This window comes from Zootoca vivipara, chromosome 16, assembly GCF_963506605.1.
Source record: "Zootoca vivipara chromosome 16, rZooViv1.1, whole genome shotgun sequence".
Lineage (NCBI taxonomy): Eukaryota > Metazoa > Chordata > Lepidosauria > Squamata > Lacertidae > Zootoca > Zootoca vivipara.
Genome location: NC_083291.1, coordinates 38,926,032 through 38,932,031, shown reverse-complemented (window position 1 = coordinate 38,932,031; position 6,000 = coordinate 38,926,032). Strand labels below are relative to the sequence as shown.

The following is a 6,000-nucleotide window of genomic DNA, read 5'->3' as shown; positions in this document are numbered from 1 at the left end:
AATGTTCTCAGTGGGGTGAAGAGCTGCTTTGTGAAAAAGTCATGTCCACAGCATCTCGGAAGACCCAGTGAGGATTTAAATTATATATAAACAGTGTAAGAACATCAGCTGAACAGGAGAAGGGTCACTGGGCAAAAATCACTTACGTAAACCTCTCTCTCTTTGTACTTGACATTTGGTGGCAGATATTCCCACCCCCACGGCATTTTACACACACACACACACACACACACACACACACACACACACACACACACAATCCATTCTTTTGTTGTTTGGTGTGTACTTTATTAGGCAAGAGAAAATGTTTTCAGCAAATCTGGCATGGCACATTAAGGAATTTGGGAATTTAGCATCAAAATGTACAAAATTGCTTTTCTAATCTTCTCTCGGGACCAGTATGGAAACCTAAACAGCTGCCCTCCCCCCCGGTGGATAATACCTTCTATCTGCATGTAAACTGTTCCACAGACTATGGCTGCCTACATACCATCCATTTATAGCAGAAACCCCTGCAAAGAATTCTGGGAACTGTAGGTTAAGGGTCCTGGGAATTGTAGGTCTGTGAGGGGTAAACTACAATTTCCAGGATTCATTGCAGGCGTGAGTGTGCTTTAAGTCTATGGTATATACACAGCCTGTACAGTGGAACCTCGGTTTATGAACACCTCGGTTTACGAATTTTCAGTTTACGAACGCCGCGTACCCATCTGGAACGGATTAATTCACTTTCCATTACTTTCAATGGGAAAGTTCGCTTCAGTTTATGAACGCTTCAGTTTATGAACAGACTTCCGGAACCAATTGTGTTCATAAACCAAGGTACCACTGTAATTCAGGAGTGGGCAGAAGGTAGTTTGGGATTTCTGACTTCCAGTTGTTTAACCATGGCAACAACGAAATGATCATCGCAGAAATTACAATGCTGAAATGTTTGCTGGTAGGGATAACTAGGAGTAGATTTTCATAGGTTTGTAGTAAGTTGCCTTATATTCAAGTCAGACAATTGATCTTTTCGGTTCTGATACTCAAAATAAATCCCTGGGTTCAGGATTGTTGTTGTTGTTTAGTCGTTTAGTCGTGTCCGACTCTTCGTGACCCCATGGACCACAGCTGTGGACCCCATGGACCACAGTTCAGGATTATTTAATACCAAATCTTCAGGATTTGAATCTTCACAGTTCAGGATTATTTAATACCAAATCACAGTTCAGGATTATTTAATACCAAATCTACTTCTTTTGCAACTAGCTCCAGGTGGTGGATCTTGGAGTTGTAGTGAAAAATAAAAGTAGATCTTGCAGACTTGAAGTTTGTCCACCCCTGCTTTAGATTATATGGGATAAGCAGGGACAAAAAACATAACATTTTCTGCCCTTTTATATTACCTGAGGGGATTCAACCACTGTACCTCATGGGAGGGTTCAGGGAGGACTTGCCTTCCCCTGTAACCTGTGATATGGTTTGGTTGCTTCTGTCATCTGGAACTAGTTCCTCAGCAAGCATCTCTAAGCAGTTGCATGCCTGGTCTTGTTTAAGGACCCCAGAAGGCGTTCTGAATGGGGCCCCCAAGCTAGAGCATCTGCCCCCCAGGTGCATCTGGCTCCATCATAATATATCTTTCAGCCACAGGTTAAGTTGAACCTTCTCACCCAGGTCTCTTGATCTATTTTGTCCAGGCTAGGTGCAAGGCAGACTAGCTGGGGAAAGGCGAGCTTTGGGCAAGACTTTAGGAACATGGAGCTGGGGTGGTTAGTTCATCAGGAAAAAACTGACAATGAGTCTTACAGAGCAGCAGCAGCAGAAACAACAACAACAACAACAACAACAACAACAACAACAACAACAACTGTATCCTAATTGCTAGCCTTGCCCCCGCTGGGCCTAGCCCACTCTAAGATCTTATCTACACTTACCTTTCCTCCACTCTTTCCAGGCACGATCTGTGCTTTAAAACTCTGTGTCCGAGTGTCCTTTTGTTGCCACAGAGCAAGGGGCCCCAAACAATCGCCTTCTAAATCCGGCCCGTGGACGGTCGGGGAATCAGCATGTTTTTACATGAGTAGAATGTGTTCTTTTATTAAAAATGCATCTCTGGGTTATTTGTGGGGCCTGCCTGGTGTTTTTACATGAGCAGAATGTGTGCTTTTATTTAAAATGCACCTCTGGATTATTTGTGGGGCATAGGAATTCATTCATATTTCTTTTCAAAATATAGTCCGGCCCCCCACAAGGTCTGAGGGACCTGAAAAAGTTTGCTGACCCCTGCCCAGAGTTTTCCCCATGAAGACATGCTTTTTAACATACAATAGGTAAAGGTAAATAACCCCTGACAGTTAAGTCCAGTTGCGAACAACTCTGGGTTGTGCCGCTCATCTCGCTTTACAGGCCGAGGGAGCCGACGTTTGTCCGCAGACAGTTTTTCCGGGTCATGTGGCCAGCACGACTAAGCCACTTCTGGCAAAACCAGAGCAGTGCATGGAAACGGTGTTTACCTTCCTGCCATAGCAGTACCTATTTATCTACTTGCACTTTGACATGCTTTCGAACTGCTAGGTCGGCAGGAGCTAGGACCGAACAATGGGAGCTCACCCTGTCGCAGGGATTCAAACCGCCAACCTTCCGATTGGCAAGCCCTAGGCTCAGTGGTTTACACCAATAGGAGCAAGCAGCAATCCACAAAAAAACCAAATTGACATTTGCTCTGATTGAGCACTGTTGTTGTTGTTTAGTCGTTTAGTCGTGTCCGACTCTTCGTGACCCCATGGACCATAGCACGCCAGGCACTCTTGTCTTGCACTGCCAAGGAGTGGATTTTTGTGGGGAATGGGTTGTGGCAACAGCAGCAACAACAAAAACTGCTCAGACACAGAGCTTTTAAGCACAGACCTGTGCCTGGAAGGGGGGGGGGAGGTAAGAGTCTCCCACTCTGACCTCCCTGGTTCTTCTGAAACGGAGTCCTCATCTGATGCAAGTACTTCCATTGACCTGTTGTCTTGCTCCTTTTCACCTGACAACAAGCCACAGCGAAAGGTAACCTGAAAGAAGAAGAAGAAGAAGAGTTTGGATTTGAGGTTGAATCCTGACAAGACAGAAGTACTGTTTGTGGGGGACAGGAGGTGGGCAGGTGTGGAGGACTCCCTGGTTCTGAATGGGGTAACTGTGCCCCTGAAGGACCAGGTGCGCAGCCTGGAAGTCATTTTGGACTCAGAGCTGTCCATGGAGGCACAGGTCAATTCTGTGTCCAGGGCAGCTGTCTACCAGCTCCATTTGGTACACAGGCTGAGACCCTACCTGCCTGCAGACTGTCTTGCCAGAGTGGTGCATGCTCTAGTTATCTCTCGCTTGGACTACTGCATTGCGCTCTATATGGGGCTACCTTTGAAGGTGACCCGGAAACTACAACTAATCCAGAATGCGGCAGCTAGACTGGTGACTGGGAGCGGCCGCTGAGACCACATAACACCGGTTTTGAAAGACCTACATTGGCTCCCAGCATGTTTCCGAGCACAATTCAAAGTGTTGGTGCAGACCTTTAAAGCCCTAAATGGCCTCGGTCCAGTATACCTGAAGGAGTGTCTCCACCCCCACTGTTCTGCCCAGACACTGAGGTCCAGCGTCGAGGGCCTTCTGGCGGTTCCCTCATTGTGAGAAGCCAAGTTACAGGGACCAGGCAGAGGGCCTTCTCAGTAGTGGCACCCGCCCTGTGGAACGCCCTCCCATCAGATGTCAAAGAGGAAAACAACTACCAGATTTTTAGAAGACATCTGAAGGCAGCCCTGTTTAGGGAGGTTTTTAATGTTTAACAGATTATTGTATTTTATTTTTCTGTTGGAAGCCACCCAGAGTGGCTGGGGAAAGCCAGCCAGATGGGCGGGGTATAAATAATAATAACAATAATAATAATAATAATAATAATAATAATAATAATAATAATAATAAAAAATTATAATTATAATTATATCCCGCTTTATCACTACCCTAAGGAGTCTCAAAGCAGCTAACATTCTCCTTTCCCTTCCTCCCCCACAACAGACACTCTGAGAGGTGAGTGAGGCTGAGAGAATTCAGAGAAGTGTGACTAGCCCAAGGTCACCCAGCAGCTGCATGTGGAGGGGCGGGGAAGCAAACACGGTTCCCCAGATTGAGTCCACTGCTCTTAACCACTACACCACACTGCTCTTTCACCCAGACATCAGCCAAATGGCCTGATGTACAGAATTGTAGTTGTACAGTGCCATTTTACCTGTGATGGACACAACCCAGCAAAAGGCTCTCCTGTGTAAGCCCCATTGAAACAAATGGGAGCTGTGCAAGAGCACACGTGTGGGAAGACCTCCTCCTCCTAAGGATGGGGCAAGAGACTGAAAATAGGCAATTGTCCAAGATGTGGGCAACTTGCAATTGTACTCTGTGGGGGCAGCAATGTGGTATGATATGAACAGGGCAGGAAAAACCTTTAAACCCCCTGATTCTACAGCTTTCCCTGTCCAGTGTGTTCCATTCTTTGATTTAGTCAGCCTTCTCAGAATCACAGAATCGTAGAGTCGCAAGGGACCCCAAGGAGCATCTAGTCCAACCCCTTGCAATGCAGGATTCACAGCCAAAGTATCCCTGACAGAGGGCCATCCAACCCCTGTTTAAAAACCTCCCACGAAGGACAACCCACCACCTTCCAAGGGAGTCTCTTCCACTGCTCTGCTTATGAACTTCCAGATCCTCCAACTGTCCACAACTGGAAAAGGGATGACACTGGCCCTACAGATACTGTTGGGAATATAGCTCCCATCTCCCCTAACGATTGGCCATGCTGGCTGGGACTGGCAGGAGTTGCTGTCCAACAATATCTAGAAGGCCATAAATTTCCCATCTCTGGGATTAGACAGTTCTGCAAACTGATCCAACCATTCTTGTCTCACCTTCTCTCTGTCTCCCTCTAAAGCCATTCATCCACGGGCTATGTCACTGAAGAGCATTCCCCCTTCTCCCCATGTTTATTGATCTCCTTTATCCCCTCGTATCACAATCTTGTTTCCCCGTCTCTTTGTCTTACCGTGTGTTCCCTTCTGCCCATTGTTTGTTCAGAGGCCTAAAACAGCATATGCCCAATTCCTTACCAACAAAATGGCTTCCTCCCTTTCACCTTTATCGCTGGACAGTCTCTTCCACTCAGGGGAAGACAAATATTTTGCATGGCCTTAAAGCAACACAAAAGCCCATCCTCTCTGGCGCCACAGAGTCAGAGTTTGGTGACCAAATCCTACCCTGCCCCCATTATTATTATTATTTTTTAGGGGGGGTGGGGTGTCAGTTCTGTTTCCTCACCACTCTCCTAGCCCACTCACTCCTGTGGCTACTCTGAAAATAAGAACTGACAAGAAAGCCTGCCATTTTGGACAAGAGGAGGGGGCGGCTGAAAACTTCCATCCTTGAGGCTGGGTGGTTTTCACTCTCTTTTAATTCCCCCCCCACCCTTTTGGCAGGTGGTTGATGGAAACCACATGACGGTTCAGCCCCTGAAGTCATTTTTTGGGGAGGGAGTGTTTGTGTGCGTAGAGAGAGCGCTGTACCTCATTGAAACCAGCTTGCCTACAAGGAAAGTCAACTCCTCTCCATTCCTCCAGTGCAGCGCAGTCTCCTCCAGCCCCGGGAGAAGGGCTTGACACACACACAGCTCCCGTCTGCAGCAAAGAAGAAAAAGCAAAACCCACAGAGTCAGGAAAGAGGGAAAAAGAAGAAGAAGAAGGGGATTTAAAGGCAGAAGGAAGCAGGCATTTGGCTAGAGAAGAAAGTCTGCCCCAGGTTGCGACACCCAGGACCAAATTCTGACCCAAAGGTACCGTTTCTTTTCATTCTGCATCAAGTTTTTTTCACATGGACTGTCCCTGTGGTGGTTGAGTTAATGAATGGACCACACAGGGATTGCAGTCAGGGGAATGAAAGCCATGAACTTGTGCTCTGGACTCCCTTGCTCTAACTAAACCTTAACTTCCAGGAACC

At 46.9% G+C, this 6,000-nt stretch overlaps 1 protein-coding gene across 1 annotated transcript in view; it reads left to right on the top strand.

Moving 5' to 3' along the window:
• The first annotated feature begins 5,446 nt into the window (after positions 1 to 5,446).
• Positions 5,447 to 6,000, top strand: part of BGN (biglycan) — a 46,605-nt gene continuing 46,051 nt past the window's right edge. The window contains exon 1 of the mRNA XM_035141001.2: positions 5,447 to 5,836. The gene's annotated coding sequence lies outside the window, so the exon portion shown is untranslated. The remainder of the gene's footprint in view (positions 5,837 to 6,000) is intronic.